Genomic DNA, 17,703 nt, shown 5'->3' on the forward strand with positions numbered 1-17,703 from the left:
GCTGGTATAACCTGGTTATTTCCTGTATATAATCATACTTTCAGCTGGTATGAGTTATATATCTGTATAATCTATCTTTGCATATAGTGATATATTTATACACAGGAGACACCCAGGTTATACCAGCATGCTCCATTACACTATATATGTTAGTTACTGTAAGGTTGTGCTCCTGGGAGCTGTAGTTTTATGGGTTTCCAGGAGTACACTTCCATGGGTATGAGATGTTTGAGCTGGCTGGATGTGGAGTTCTCCAGCCAGCCAATCACCACCGGTCTGCTGCGCATAAATACCAGTCCCTCTGCCTAGAGGATGCTGTTTCCTCATTTCCCTCTCAGTACCTTTGTTGCCACATGCATACGTTTTTCAGTAGGTGTGAACAGCGGCATGTTCTGTGTGTCTGTTCAGGTGGTTGGACTTAAGGTGTAAACAGTCATGTTCCGTGTGGTATCCATTCCATTGTGTGTTGGTGTGAACAGTTTCCTGTTCTGCTTGGATCGTTTTCCATCTAGGGGGAGCCAGGTCTTTAGGTTCCAGCCTTGGGCCATACGTATTGGGACAATCACCCCGCTTGCAGGCAGAACTCATGGGGTGGTTGTCTTGTTAGAGTACGGACCCATGAGACAATGAGGACCCTTGGCATGGGATTGTGGGCTTAAGTATGTTGGCCAAAATGTGAGCTAATACCTCGTACTGTAGCAATTCCATCTGTTTATGCGTGCAGTCATTGTGTCATATCTGTTCACGAGTCCCATTCACAGTTCACGAATTCACTTTTTGTTACGTTTAGCATGTGAGCAGTTGTGTGAGTACTCCAGTTTTACGGATCTAGCGCATCCTGTTTGGATGTCACAATATACAGGAGATGTAGCACTTCTACCTATTATTCATTTATTATTTTAAAACAGAAGGTACCCAGGCTATACCAGCATGATTTATATCACTTTATACAGGAGATGAATAACTTATACCAGCTGTACATATATAATTATATACAGGTGTTACCCAGGGTATGCCAGCATGTTCCATATCACTACATCATTATATACAGCATGTATAACTCTAACATTAATAGAACCTAATAGCTGTGGGACAACGCTGCGGATTTCCGCTGGGTAAAATGAGGCAGAAATCTGGCCGTGGGCATTGGCCCTAAAGTTATTTCCAAGCCCTGACCTTTCCCGGTGGACATGAGGCACTTAAAATGTCTGTGGCTCATATATCTTCCCGGCCGATGGTCATGCCGGGGGGTACTGGAATGGTGGCGTCATGCGTGACATCCCCTACACCTGTTTTCCTGTTTATTGGACAACCCTATGCTGGGGGTGTCTGGAAGAGGCTCAGCGCTGCCCTGGCCTTGGCTACGTTTGTCTCTCCGGGAGGGAGCCTGGTAATTGCCACCATGACAAGTCAGCACCTTACCCTCCCAGCTCCTCAGCGTTTGCCATGTGCCCGGGGTCATCCTACGGGACGCTACACTACAATTTGACAGAAACCAGTGAGGGACATTTAGCACTCAGCAGCATCTAAATGACAAATAAAAAAAAAATTATCCAAATAATGCGTGATGAGCCTCCAACCGGGCATGGTCGTGTGTGACAACAGCCATAACCTGATGGCGGCTCTGCAGCTCGGCAGCCTCACACACGTGCCATGCCTTGCCCACGTCTTCAATCCGGTGGTTCAGCGGTTTCTGAAAAACTACCCCCACTTGTTTGACCTGCTTAGCAAGGTGCACCGCGATTGCGCACATTTCCGCAAGTCCACCATGGACGCTGCCAACCTGAAGACCCTGCAATGTCAGTTTCAGCTGCCAGAGCACCAACTGCTGTGTGACGTGCCGACACACTAGAATTCTACGCTGCACATGTTGGCCAGGCTGTACGAGCAGCGCAGAGCAAAAGTGGAATACCAGCTGCAAAATGGGCGGCGGAGTGGTAGTCAGCCTCCGCAATTCTTTACTGAGGAGTGGGCATGGAAGGCAGATATCTGCCAGGTCCTCGGAAACATTGAGGAGTCTACCCAGATGGTGAGCGGCGATGCGGCCATCATTAGCGTTACCATCCCGCTGCTTTGCCTGATGAGAAGTTTGCTGCTAAGCATAAAGGCCCACGCTTTGCAGTTGGAACAGGAGATAGGGGGTGACAGTATGTCACTTGATAGCCAGACCACCCTCATGTCTATATCTCAGCACGTTTTGGAGGAGGAGGGGGAGGAGGAGGAGAAGGAGGAGGGGGAAGAGACAGCTGGCCACACTGCAAAGGGTACACATGCTGCTTGCCTCTCATCTGTTCAGAGTGTATGGGCTGAAGAGGAGGAGGATCCTGAAAGTAATCTTCCTAGTGAGGACAGCGATGTGTTGCGTACTGGGACCCTGGCACACATGGCTGACTTAATGGTAGGCTGCCTTTCCCGTGACCCTCGCATTAGAGGCATTCTGGCCAGCACAGATTACTGGGTGTACACCCTTCTAGACCCACGGTATAAGGAGAACCTTTCCACTCTCATTCCCGAAGAGGAAAGGGGTATGAGAGTGATGCAATACCACATGGCCCTGGTGGAAAAAGTGCTGCTAAAGTTCCCATCTGATAGCGCTAGTGGCAGAAGACGCAGTTCCGAGGACCAAGTAGCAGGGGAGGCGCGGGGATCAGGCAGCATGTCCAGCGCAGGCAGGTGAACATATTCTAAGGCCTTTTCCAGCTTTATGGCTCCCCAGCAAGACTGTGTCACCATTCCCCAGTCAAGGCTGAGTCGGAGGGAACACTGTAAAAAGATGGTGAGGGAGTACATAGCCGATCGTACCACCGTCCTCCGTGATGCCTCTGCTCCATAAACTATTGGGTGTCAAAGCTGGACACGTGGCACGAACTTGCGCTGTACGCCCTGGAGGTGCTGGCCTGCCCTGCCGCTAGCGTCTTGTCAGAGAGGGTGTTTAGTGCAGCTGGAGGAATCATCACGGATAAGCGTACCCGCCTTTCAACTGCCAGTGCCGACATGCTTAGACTCATAAAAATGAACTAACGCTGGATTTCCCCAGACTTCTCTTCTCCACCGGCAGAAAGCAGCGGAACCTAATGATTCTTTTTGCTGCAACGGGAGAAAAATGAATCCTCTATCACCAAAAAAAAGGGGGAATTAGCTTTGTCAATCACTCTCGGATATTATTACTCTTCCTCCTCCTCCTAAAACAGCATGTCATCACGCTGAACTGTCAATTTTTCTGCGACCCAAAAGGCTCTGTTTAAAAGTTTTTTACAATTTTTCAAAGTTTCAAAAGTATTGATACTTTAACAGAAACCAATTTTTTTAACAGGGCTGCCTCCAATCTCTGTTACAAATCAAGCAACAGTGAGCTGAATCTTTAAAAAATGTTTATGGGTTTCACCTGCCCTCGCGGTTGAGCAATTTTTCAGGGGTGCACTTGTACTCTTGGTACACCAATTTTTCTGGCCCTTGCCTATACTGTTATCTAACTAATTTTTCCGGCCTTCGCCTACACTCTTGGTAACCAAATTTTTTCAGGTGTTCACCTATACTCTTGGTACACAAATGTTTTAGGAGTCCGCCTAAACTTTTGCTAAAGAAATCTTACGGGGGTCCTCCTATACTCTTACTACAGAAATGTTACAGGGGTTCGCCTATACTTTTGCTACAGAAATGTTATTGTAGTCCGCCTATACTCTTGCTACAGAAATGTTACAGGGGTCTGTCTATACTCTTGCTATAGAAATGTTATAGGAGTCTGCCTATACTCTTGCTACAGAAATGTTACAGGGGTCTGCCCAAACTTTTGCTACAGAAATGTTACTGGGGTTCGCCTATACTCTTGCTACATAAATGTTACTGGGGTCCACCTATACTCTTGCTACATAAATGTTACTGGGGTCCGCCTATACTTTTGCTACAGAAATGTTACTGGGGTCTGCCTATACTCTTGCTACAGAAATGTTACTGGGGTCCGCCTATACGTTTGCTACAGAAATGTTATTGGGGTCCGCCTATACTCTTGCTACATAAATGTGATTAGGGTCTGCCTATACACTTGATACTGAAAGGTTTGAGGGGTTCACCTATACTCTTGCTACAGAAATGTGACTGGGGTCCGCCTATACACTTGCTACTGAAAGGCTTGAGGGGTTCGCCTATACTCTTGCTACAGAAATGTTACCGGGGTCCGCCTATACTGTGGGTGCACAAAGGTTTCCCATTGCGGTGTTCAGCTGCCTGACACATACACAGAATGAAGTGTGTGGGGACACATGGATTTCCCATAGCTATTTAACTCAAGGCACCTTGGGTCACACAAGGTGGAGGCTGGGACCGAGCCTGACCCAGGGCCCGCTCACGTACTTCCCTCACAGAGTATTGCGGGTCCTACTCCGGTCATGGTTTCTCGGCCTTATTATTCCACCTCCTCCTCCTGCTTGGGGTCTGGGGATCAGCGGTGGGCAACATTTATTTTCTCTCATGTTACCACAGTTATCTGAGACACTGGTTTGGGCCAAACAAAAGGAGTGTTACTGCATTAATGAGACGTTTACAGCTGCAATAGCATCCGAGTTCGCTTGAGGCCCACAATTACTGAGGGTGTGGGTAGAGACCAAGGTCCTGGGGGGGAAGAAGTAACTGCGCCAGGTATGGCCTGTGGAACTTCTTTGTGGTTCATCCAGTCTTTGGATGAAACTGGATGAACGGATGAAAGCAACCATTACTGATTTAAAGAGACGTTCACAGCTGTACTAGCATCCGAGTCCGCTTTATGCCCACGATTACTGAGGGTGTGAGCCAAGGCCGAAGTCCTTGGCGGGGTGAAACTGCCTTGTTTGGGTGCTCTGATTTCTTTATGTGTAATACCGTCTTTGAGTTCCATTGGCTCGCCTATGCTGTGGGTGCACAAAGACTTCCCATTGCGTTGTTTTACCTGTCAGGCATAAATACACTGACTGACTTGGCTAGGGTGCAGGCGGCTTTCCCATTGCGGTGCTTTACCTATTTGGCACAAATACACTGAATGACTAGGGCAGAAGTGTGGAACGAGGTCCTGGGCGGGGTGAAACTTACTGGACGCCACCACCATGTGGAATCCAGCAGGTATCATGTGATACACATATTGAGGTCATTGACAAAGCTCCTCCCGCTGGATCCCACATGGTGGCGGCGTCCGGTAAGGTAGGAGCTATTGTTTTATTTTGTTTATATATATGTGCACACTTTTAAATTGTTGTATTGCTTGAAAAAGGCGTATGCCGAAACGCGTAGCATTAAAGACTGTATCTGATATACCACTTTTTCTGCGGATTACTGAACTTTATATCTCCGGATCCCGTGAGCGCTGTATCTGTTTTTATACATCTATGGTCCATGGAGAGATCCTATCGTCCCCTAATGTATTTATACATAGTTATTTGGTCGCCCCTTAACCATCTTTTTTCCAGGGTGAATAATCCCAGTTTTGATGCCTCTCTGGGTACTCCAGTCCCCTCCTTCCATGTAATAGTTTAGTTGCCCTTCTTTGAACCCCCTCCAGCACTGTAACATCTTTCCTGAGCACCGGTGTCCAGAACTGTGCGCAGTATTCCATGTGGGGCCTGACAAGTGCCTTATATAGTGGGAGGATAATGTTCTCGTCCCTCGCCCATATACCTCTTTTACTGCACCACAAGACTTTATTTGCTTTTGCAGCAGCTGACTGGCATTTGTTACTCCAGTTTAGTCTACAATCCACTAGTACCCCCAGGTCTTTTTCCATATCACTTTTCCCTAGCAGAACCCCATTTAGTGTATATTGGTGACATCCGTTTCTCCTGCCCATGTGCAGAACCTTACATTTATCCACATTGAACTTCATTTGCCATTTTTCTGCCCAAGCCCTCGGCTTATCTCGGTCCGTTTGTAGCCGTACATTGTCCTCCATTGTATTAATCACCTTGTATAATTTATTTTGTATCATCTGCAAATATTGATATTTTACTGTGCAGCCCCTCTATCAGGTCATTGATAAATATATTGAACAGAATGGGGCCCAATACTCAGCCTTGTGGCCCCCACTAGCGACGGTGGCCCAATCAGAGTACGAACCGTTTATTACCCCCCTCTACTTTCCATCTCTGAGACAGTTCCTTACCCAGATACACACGTTTTCACCCAATTCGAGCTGTCTCATTTTATATATCGGCCTATGAAGCCTTGAGGTCCACTTCAGGTCCAACCCAGGGGCGCGTCCCGCCTGCTGATCAAATACAGTATAATAAAATACACTCAATGACCGTCTCCCTGAGATGTCAATATCATCTAGTAGCGCCAGCACTGGGTCACTACATATAGAGCCATCGATTGTGATTGGCAGGTCTGGTGCGGGTGTTGAGTGAGATAGCAGAAAGACCATAAATTCAGTTTTGCATAAGGAGATGAATTACAGAAAATGCGGCACCTCGTGGCGCCCCTACAGGTCCATAATCCGTCGTATAGGGTTCATGTAAGCAGCTGTGTTGTGTTTGTAAGGGGGGGCAGCCATGATGTGTTATTTCAACATGGTGTAACATTTGGGTAATTGTACCTGTAATACAGATTATAGAGTTTGGAGGATTATAGCATATAGCAGGATCTACAGAACACGGTCTAGACCCAACGGGCCACCAGCACCAAAATGCCCCACGGTGATAGAACCGTTCAACTTTGCACAAGGAGGATGTCTGATGACTATTCCTACACCTCCCCGCAGCCCTCAACCTCCCATAATGTCCTGGGCACAGTCCCAACACACCAGGACGTGAGCGCCCCCTGGTGGATGGTGAATCAACCCGGCCTACAACCGGGTCAGCGACACCCTCTTCATGTCCAGGAGCCTATTTCTATGTGACGCAGAAAACAAATTCTCTGCTTTTCTCTGCCTGTTGTTTGTCCTTTTTTTTTCTGGCTTCTTCTTAATATTCAGGAAAAGTTGCCCTTTTTTTTGAGCTGAAAGTAGTCAGATGACCGGCGATGTGCGCGGCGCCTGGAGTAAAACAACAGATGTATCAGCAAAAAGATATTTACTTCAAAAATGTTCTGATAATGGGAAACGGAGCCACTATGGACGTCTCTGCGCCGAGGCTATTTGCAGGTCAGCAGGTTGTACTAATTGCTAATCGAGTCTCCCTCAAAGGGTCCTATTAATGCGCCTTTAGACAGTCCGCTCACACGCTTCTACAATATGTTATTTCTGCACACCTTGTCTGCGTATGCAGATCGCATCCTCAATGCTCGGCAGCGTCCAGCCTTGTCCTACATCCTGCGTGTCCAGAAGGCACGATGCAAGATGGGCTTAAATGGCGAGAAGCAATCTTCAGATGAGGCAGATTCCTCGCCGGCGCGGACGCCGTCTCTGCGATCCACCAGTATTTTCTTCTCCATCTCTGGCTGTTTCCTTTCAAAGAAAATAACATGACTCAAAGGCAAATGCGCCTGACTGAAGGTTACCACCGGCAGTCGTGGACGTGGGGTGGAATTGGAGGAAATGTCTTCACACTCCTAATTAGAGATGAGCGAGCACCAAAATGCTCGGGTGCTCGTTACTCGGGACGAAATTTTCGCAATGCTCGAGGGTTCGTTTCGAGTAACGAACCCCATTGAAGTCAATGGGCGACCCGAGCATTTTTGTATATCGCCGATGCTCGCTAAGGTTTTCATGTGTGAAAATCTGGGCAATTCAAGAAAGATGGGAACGACACAGCAACGGATAGGGCAGGCGAGGGGCTACATGTTGGGCTGCATCTCAAGTTCACAGGTCCCACTATTAAGCCACAATAGCGGCAAGAGTGCCCCCCCCCCCCCCGCACTGTCAGCGTAAAGATCGTTCTCCTCTGCCATAGCTGTAACAGCTGTGGCAGAGAAGAACGATGTTTGCCTATTGAATTCAATGGAGCCGGCAATACAGCAGGTTCCACTGAAAGCAATGGGCTGCCGGCGATTGCAGGATGAATTGTCGGGAAGGGCTTACATATATAAGCCGTTCCCTGCAATTCATCCAGAAATGTGTTACAATAAAAATATATACTGGCGTATAAGACGACCCCCCAACTGTCACCTTATACGCCGGGAATACAGTGGAGCAAAGAATAAAAATCATTACTCACTTCTTCTGACGTTCTGCGGCGCTCCTGCAGGCTGTCGCTCCCTCCTGGTCCCCGGCAGAGCATTGCTTTCTGGACGCAGGGCTTGAAATCCCCGCCTCCAGAAACACACATGCCTTCAGCCAATCACAGCCATTCAATGACATCATTGTAAGACCTGAAATCACCAGTTGGCAAATACTCATCTTAATTGAAGGAGTCGGTAAGGCATGATTTGGCGTTGGCAGGGGCGGGTGACTGGGTGTGGCCAGGGTATGGGAACTGGTGAGGGCTTAAATTGCCATGGCACCCTATGTGCATTGCCTTGCCTGTCCTTCTTTCCTCTCCTGTAAATTTGGGAGGTACACTCTCACATGACTGCACTGGAGGCCATCTTGGGGAAGGCAGTGTGAACAAAAAAATGGCAAGAGTGGGAAAGATAGTACAAAACATTGTATCGCTGAGCAATGGAAAAACATTGTTTTCTGTTGCTCCATGCTAATAGGAGGGTCAGTATTAGGCGCAAGCAGCATGAATCGCTGACCCCTTCCTGTCAGCTGGTCAGAACACGTCAGCACCGCCAACCAATCTGCAGCAACTACAAGAAGCTTCCTGTCCGCAGGGGCCGATATTCCTGCAGGACAGTCTCATTACCAAGTGCAATCTACAGCATGATGAATTGCTGTGGGTCTGAAGTCCAGAGGAGTCCAACGGTAATAAACACATAGATAGATAGATAGATAGATAGATAGATAGATAGATAGGAGATAGATAGATAGATAGATAGATAGATAGATAGATATGAAATAGATAGGAGATAGATAGATAGATGGAAGATAGATAGATAGATAGATAGATAGATAGATAGATAGATAGATAGATAGATAGATAGATAGATAGATAGATAGATAGATAGATATGAAATAGATAGGAGATAGATAGATAGATAGATAGATAGATAGATAGATAGAAGATAGATAGATAGATAGATAGATAGATAGATAGATAGATAGATAGATAGATAGATAGATAGATAGATAGATAGATAGATAGGAGATAGATAGGAGATAGATAGATAGATAGATAGATAGATAGATAGATAGATAGATAGATAGAAGATAGATAGATAGATAGATAGATAGGAGATAGATAGGAGATAGATAGATGTGATATAGATAGAAAGATAGATAGATATGAGATAGATAGATAGATAGATATGAGATGAGATAGATAGATGTGATATAGATAGAAAGATAGATAGATAGATATGAGATAGATAGATAGATATGAGATGAGATAGATAGATAGATAGATAGATAGATAGATAGATAGATAGATAGATAGATATGAGATAGATAGCTATGAGATAGATGGATAGATAGATATGAGATAGATGGATAGATATGAGATAGATAGATAGATATGAGATAGATAGATAGATATGAGATAGATAGATATGAGAGAGAGAGAGAGATAGATAGATAGATAGATAGATAGATAGATAGATAGATAGATGGATAGATAGCTATGCGATAGATGGATAGATATGAGATAGATAGATAGATGGATAGATAGATAGATAGATAGATATGAGATAGATAGATATGAGATAGATAGATAGATAGATAGATAGATAGATAGATAGATAGATAGATAGATAGATATGAGATCGATAGGAGATAGTTAGATATATATGAGATAGATAGATAGATAGATAGATAGATAGATAGATAGATAGATAGATATGAGATAGATAGATAGATAGATAGATAGATAGATAGATAGATAGATAGATAGATAGGAGATAGATAGATAGATAGATAGATAGATAGATAGATAGATATGAAATAGATAGGAGATAGATAGATAGATGGAAGATAGATAGATAGATAGATAGATAGATAGATAGATAGATATGAAATAGATAGGAGATAGATAGATAGATAGATAGAAGATAGATAGATAGATAGATAGATAGATAGATAGATAGATAGATAGATAGATAGATAGGAGATAGATAGGAGATAGATAGATAGATAGATAGATAGATAGATAGAAGATAGATAGATAGATAGATAGATAGATAGGAGATAGATAGGAGATAGATAGATGTGATATAGATAGAAAGATAGATAGATATGAGATAGATAGATAGATAGATATGAGATGAGATAGATAGATGTGATATAGATAGAAAGATAGATAGATAGATATGAGATAGATAGATAGATATGAGATGAGATAGATAGATAGATAGATAGATAGATAGATAGATAGATATGAGATAGATAGCTATGAGATAGATGGATAGATAGATATGAGATAGATGGATAGATATGAGATAGATAGATAGATATGAGATAGATAGATAGATATGAGATAGATAGATATGAGAGAGAGAGAGAGAGAGATAGATAGATAGATAGATAGATAGATGGATAGATAGCTATGCGATAGATGGATAGATATGAGATAGATAGATAGATGGATAGATAGATAGATAGATAGATATGAGATAGATAGATATGAGATAGATAGATAGATAGATAGATAGATAGATAGATAGATATGAGATCGATAGGAGATAGTTAGATATATATGAGATAGATAGATAGATAGATAGATAGATAGATAGATAGATATGAGATAGATAGATAGATAGATAGATAGATAGATAGATAGAGAGATAGAGAGAGAGATAGATAGATAGTAGCAGATATCCGTAGATTGAGATCTATCTACATTTTTGGAAATCGGTGTCTTCTTTTGCGCTACTGAGCCTTCAGCCGGTTCCATGAGGGGTGACAGAAGCCTCGGATTAGTAACCACAAAGCTCTGAGATTTTGTAAAATGATAAATTTACAAAAAGAAAAGAAGCTTTGAATGAATATATCTTATTTGGTGTCAGATGTGTAAAATATGGCTGTTTGCTGAGGATTGAGTTACAATCGAGTATCTGAATAATAATCCCCATGGTTTCGGCATATGTTCCTTAATTGTCTGAGGAGAACATTCCACGAGTACCCTGCTGTCATGTCCCATGGGCATTTGATTATCTATTACAGTGGGGACTTGCTGATTTGGTGATTGGCTTCTGTTGAAGGCGTAAATCAAACTATTTTTGCTATTCTTTTCCTCGCTACTTAAAGCCTCAATAATATATTCAAAGGGAAACTAAAGTTAAAAACAAAAAATGAAGGAAAGTAGAAAAACCGAACCTGAGATTCTGCTTTCTTAACCCGTTTTGCCCCATATTACCTCTACATTTAGGCCAGGGGCATTCATTTTCTCTCCTCCTTTACAGAGTTTTTGGAGCATCAGCCCCAGGGGTGTAACTATAGGGGATGCAGGGGATGCGGTTGCACCCGGGCCCAGGAGCCTTAGGGGTCCCATAAGGCTGCTCTTCTCCATATAGGGAGCCCAGTACTATGAATAAAGCATTATAGTTGGGGGCCCTGCTACAGGTTTTGCATTGGGGCCCAGGAGCTTCAAGTTATGTCTCTCTGCAGCATGGTTTAGGTATGGGTACGGGTACAGAAACAGATAGAGGGGGGGGAAGCTCACGTTTTGCATCAGGGCCCCTGAGCCTTTAGTTATGCCCCTGATTCAGCCTCCAACATGCAGCTCTCCTATTCTTGCAGGACTACAACCCTCAGCATGCTGGCAGTTGCGTTTCTAAATTGGGCTTCACCATAGGCGTATAAAGAACAAAACTTTTCAAAAAGCCTTTTCACCTAGAACATCGTCCCAATTTCATTCAGCTTCACTGTTATAGGCTGAGATCTCATCTACTGCGAAGCCAGACGTCACACAGGTTTTCAGGGAGCCTCGCCCATTCAGACATGCAGACGCGCTCCCTTCTCCAGGCTGAAGATTTATACCAACTAAACAGCTACAAACCCAGAGGGGATATAGCAAATGGAAATTGGCATTAAAATGTTGTGAATTTGCCCACTTGCTCAAAATCTCTTAACTTTTTAAAAGCTGTGCCATAAGTGTAATGGGCGTGGCTTATTGGGAGAGGGCATGGCCATCCCGATACAGCAGATCTTTTTGTAATTCATGCCAGAAACTGGCACAGGTTACACCAGAAATCTATTTCAGCTCATGCCTGGTGTCGATTTCCTTTTAGACTGGTAGACCGTGTGCGCCTCTTCATACATCAGCCGCATGTTGCACATGTGGGAATTATATTCAAAGGGTTTTCCAGCTCTGAGGACAGGTTATCCATCGCTGATTGGTAGAATCTGCTGGCCTGGACCTTAGCCAATCAACTGTTCACTGGGCTACAGTCATGTTGTACAGAGCAGGAAGCAGATAGCTCTGTACATTGTGCAGTGGCCCAGCATGGTATTGCAGGCACTGCTCTCATTGACGTCGATAGGAGCTCTACGGGCCATAGCATGCTCGGCTACTGCACAATATCCCAAGCAGATCCCTGCCAATCCACTGTTGATGACCGGAGGATAGGTCATCAAATATTTAAAGCTGGAAAACCCCTTTAAAGCCTCATTCACACGAGCGATGCATTTTCACGCTGGCCACATGACAGCCGAAAATTGTGTGAATGAAGAATAGCCACAATCAAGTCAAAATTAGCGTTTTCTCGTCCATTCACGTCGGTTACGACGTATTAGTGAAAAATACACCGCAGCCCACAAAACCCTTGGTTGGTATAAATCCTCAGAATGGCTTCTAATGCCTACATAGAGGCACCTGCCATGTTTCCACAGTATTGGCCACTGCTAAATTCCCTCCACCCACTGGACTTGGACCCGCCCTTCCAACTTCTCAGGACATGAAGGCGTCTGTGAGCCATGAAGATTGATAACTGTTTTCTGTTGTTTAATAAAACTAGGTGCATTGTCTCCAAAAAGTAGCACTTCTTATAACTGATTAGGAACTTGCTTAGATTTTCAAAATGTCACATTTTCATATGATTCATTGAAGCACCGGTTCTCTACTTTTAGATCATTTCCTTTTAGAAGTAGCATCCTCCAACTATAAGATGATCATAAAATCATGCTGCTTAGACCCCCAGCGATCAACTGTAATTTGTGATGGAACCAGCCAATAAGTGTTCAATTTCCCTGCCGCACCTCTACAAGGGAAATTAAGTATTACATTAATGAAATCAATGGGCCATCCATGTTATACACTGAGCTACCAAAAGTAATTGGACATCTGAGCGAGAAGTAGTATTCATTTCCATATGTTGATACTTAGTGGGGTGCCTTTGGCCCTAGTGACATCAGATAGTCCATACTAACATCTGATGTACTTCAGCTGGTATTTCCCTCCATTCATCCTGCAAATGTAGGTAGGATAGTGTATATAAATGTGTTGAGTCCTCCAAAACAAAAAACACTCTTTGTACTTCTATAGCTAGTAGATAAGGGTCCTGAGCTGAGTGACCACCCCCTATTAGGGTATCTGATAATGATTTTTTTTTAATGAGACATCCCCTACAAGTGTCTTGGAAACGGCGCTTGTTGTATCTCAGCGTCTATGAATAAATCATTAATGGAGTACATTATGTCTGTAGAGAAGTCTCCCCTGCGCTCAGGTTAAGATGTTCATCTGAAATTGGAACACGAAAGCAGAAGGTGACCAGTCGATGACACATTGAGACGTCCCGACCTTCTCGTCAAAGCACAAAGACGAAATCATACATTTTTTAGACAAATGGAACATACGATGTATAATTCACCACTTGTAGGAATGTAGATTACAAGCGTCTTGTAATTCATGCTTCCAGTGAGTTCTTCGCTCAAGCGGACTCATATTGTACGGCATTTCTAATTCATAAGGCAAATTATTTAAAGCTTCTCCTTCTCTGCGGAGGTTTGTACCGAGAGGAGAAAAAAAAAAGAAAGAATAAAAACCCATCGAGGAAAAAAGTAAAAACAGACGTCATTATTTTTGCATGTTTTGGTTTTTAAATACCAATAGATGAATTGCCCGCTGATTTAATTGACTATTAATTAACCCTTTAAGCGCTATTTCATCGTTAAGGATGGCCGGGGCCCCTAAGCAACTAACCCTTTCAGCGTTAATGACAAGGGTGAGCAACTAATTAAATTGTATCACAGTCAGATGAAGGAGTCGTCCAATTAATTCAAGAATCAGCCGGCCAATTAGAAATGTCATTGCCAAATAACGGAGTATGCGCCGGTTCACAAAACCTAATAATCACTAGGAATAGGAGCTTACTTTTTAATTAACCCTCGTGCAATTAAAGAAGTAGAGCTTGCCATACCTTGTGCTTCTGCCCATTGCTGGTCATATGTAAAAAAAAAATATACAAGGTGCACGGATAGCACAAGGCCGGTGACATTCGGAGTATGGCGGAGTTGTCAGGCAGCGCCAGTTTTGTATCTTTTTTCTCTTTGAAGTAGTGTTTTTTTTATTTCTTAGCGGAAGACACGATCATTAGGCAGAGGAGGTTTGTGCTCACAGAGGGTAAAGAAAGCATCATAAGAATTAGCTGCAACTAAAGCTGGCCACACATGTTAGATAGCTGTCGGCTAAACGCTCATTTGGCTGACAGCTATTCCTCCTGACCCTCCCTTCTCTATATGCATACATGCTCAGCTCGGCCAAGCATACATTTGTTTAGCCAGGGCTGCTTTAACCACAGGGCAAATGGTGCATCTTAAAGGGGCCCCTAGTTTGGTGTGGGGGCCTCTCTCAAAGATCGGTTGGTGCTGGACAAAGTGGGCCCTATTGCATGGGTGCAACAGCTTACCCACGGGTGAACGACGAATACTGACGTCCAACATCGGCTCAGCCAAGCATGAATTTGTTGTACCAGGGCTGCTTTAACCATAGGAAAAATGGTGCATCCAAAAGAGGCCCCTGGAGCGGTGTGGGGGCCTCTGGCAGAAGGTTTCCTGGGGGGCCTCCAAGGTCCCGGGGACTATTCATTAGACAGTCGAAGATCGGTGAGTGCTGGACACAGTGGGTCCTATTATATGGGTGCAACAGCTTATCCACAGGCGGCTGACAAATACTGACATCAAACATTGCCTCGGCCAAGCATGCATTTGTTGTGCCAGGGCTGCTTTAACCACAGGGCAAATAGTGCATCTGAAAGGGCCCCTAAGATGGTGTTGGGGTCTCTGACAGGAGGTTTGCTGGGAAGCCTACAGGGTCCCAGAGACTATCGGGCACTCGAAGATCGGTGGGTGCTGAACAAAGTGGGCTCTATTGCTTGGGTGCAACAGCTTACCTACAGGCGGCCAACGAATACTGATATCAAACATCGTCTCAGCCAAGCATGGATTTGTTGTACCAGGGCTGCTTCAACCATAGTGAAAATGGTGCATCTGTAAGGGGCCCCTGGAATGGTGTGCGGGTCTCAGGCAGGAAGTTGGTTGGGGGGCCTCCAGGGCAGTCGAAGGTTTGTGGATACTGGTCAAAGTGGGCCCTATTGCATGGGTGCAACACCTTACCCACAGGCGACCAGTGAACACTGACATTGAATGCAGTCAAGACTCTGTCAATGCTTGCCACACTACACTTCAAAAAACATGGTTTTGAACTTCTCTGATGATGACCCAGGAATGCACTGGAGTGCAAACCGTCCAAGCTGAAGCAGATAACGTATAATCCTCAATCCAAAGACAATAGCTTTGTCCCAGCTTCTGGACGCTGCTGTGGAGACCACCAGGATGTCAATGCCCGGTACTGAGCGGTGGCACCAACCTGTGTGGGGGGAGAGCCTGGTACAGGACCTCCACACGCAACACACCCTGGATGAACTCCCCTTCTTGCATGGTCTCCTCCTTTTCTATCACACGTCTCCGCTGCCTCCCGCATGTTTGCCAACAACTATTCCACATTTATAGAAATAAAATCTGAAGAAAACAAGTCATTACCATTAATGGCCACTGGTTGTCGGATGCATTCTTAAAACGATCAACCGTTTACGCTACAAATACCCCTGAACAAAGGTGGATTCAGGAGGGCTGGATACCCTGCTACATACTTACACCGGTACCTCTCTTAGCACCAGACCACCGGTGGCACCACTTTCAATTGTATTTATGTCCTGAGTTGAAAACTATTGCAGAGCTCCAAAAACAATAAAACAACAAATACTCATCTCTTGAGAACCCACCTGCTCCCGTCTCATGGACTCGGCTCACTTCTGGGTAGAGTGGTCTGATGCCCGTGTAAGCTCGTGATCACTGGGGCCAATTACTAGTCTAAGAAACACTAAGATCAGCAATTGGCCGCAGCGGTCACATGCTTAGATAGACACATGACCGATGGACCCAGAAGTGATCCGAGACAATAGAGAAGCCGGACAGGGGGGTGCAGCCCGCAGGATTAGGTGAGTGCATCTGTTTATTATTTTGTTAGCTTCCAAAACCTTCAGGGGTGAGAGGAGTGGTGGTGATGCAAGGGGAAGACTTCGGTGGGTGGGAGCAGGGGCGTAACTATAGAGGGTGCAGGGGATGCGGTTGCACCTGGGCCCAGGAATCTTAGGGGGTCCATAAGGCCTCTCCATATAGGGAGGCCAATACTATGAATAAAGCATTATAGTTGGGGGCCCTGTTACAGGTTTTGCATTGGGGCCCAGAAGCTTCAAGTTATGTCTCTGTGCAGCATGGTTTAGGTATGGGTATGGGTACAGATACAGATAGAGGGGGGGGGGGGGGGGCAGCTCACGTTTTGCATCAGGGCCCCTGAGCCTTTAGTTACACCCCTGGGTGGGGGCCTCGTTTTAATACCCTTTGTATTTGTGATAAAGTTTAGTATTTTAACAAACAGCTTCTTTTGGGTGGGCATGTTGAAATCCTGCAGCCCAGTCCTTCTTTTTCCAGTATCTGCCATCAGAGAACAGTCAGACAGACACATACACAATAGATGGTCAGTTTGTCCCGCAGAAATCAGCAGGTTCGGTACCCTAATGTATGTAATGTATATGTCCGAAGGCTTAACTTGAAGTTGCCGGGCCTCAGTGCAAGATCTGTAACAGGACCCCCAACTATAATTCTTAATTTATAGTACTGGTCTCCTAATGTGGGGAAGAAAATTGCAGAAAAACGAAACTAATGGGCCATAGGCGCAACTCTTAGGACAGAAGGCCATTGAGACAGAGGAGTTAACCTGATACTTTTCTATTCACTAGCAGCAAACACATTTCGGAGACACAGCCCCTTCCTCAACAATGGCTGGGCAGAGTACAGTGGTCAGACGAGTAGAAGTGCTTACCGTACTCTTGAGAGAGGAGAGTCAGGTATTTGTTCTACGATTTGGACCACACTTCCAACAGAAGTTGGTTGACTCCTTCCCTTTTTCTTTCTTCCTGAATATGGGGAAGAGATACCTTATGGGCCCCCAAGGCTTCAGGGCCCAGGTTCAACCAAATCCTGTGCACCCCCTACAGTCCCACCCCTGCACCTTAAAGTGACCTTGCCGTTTCGAGGAAAAATTATGTCCCAGAACTCGAAAAGGAAGGGTGATTGTACCTGTAGATGATCTCTGCTGTCCCACCAGTCCACTGGTTCCAGGTCCTGTTGTCTTCTGTCCAAGATGGCTAACACAATCTACAAACTATCAACCCCCCACAGTACATTGGTAGTGTTAAGATTACTAATGCACT

The sequence above is a fragment of the Eleutherodactylus coqui genome, chromosome 8 (assembly GCF_035609145.1).
Source record: "Eleutherodactylus coqui strain aEleCoq1 chromosome 8, aEleCoq1.hap1, whole genome shotgun sequence".
NCBI classification, from domain to species: domain Eukaryota; kingdom Metazoa; phylum Chordata; class Amphibia; order Anura; family Eleutherodactylidae; genus Eleutherodactylus; species Eleutherodactylus coqui.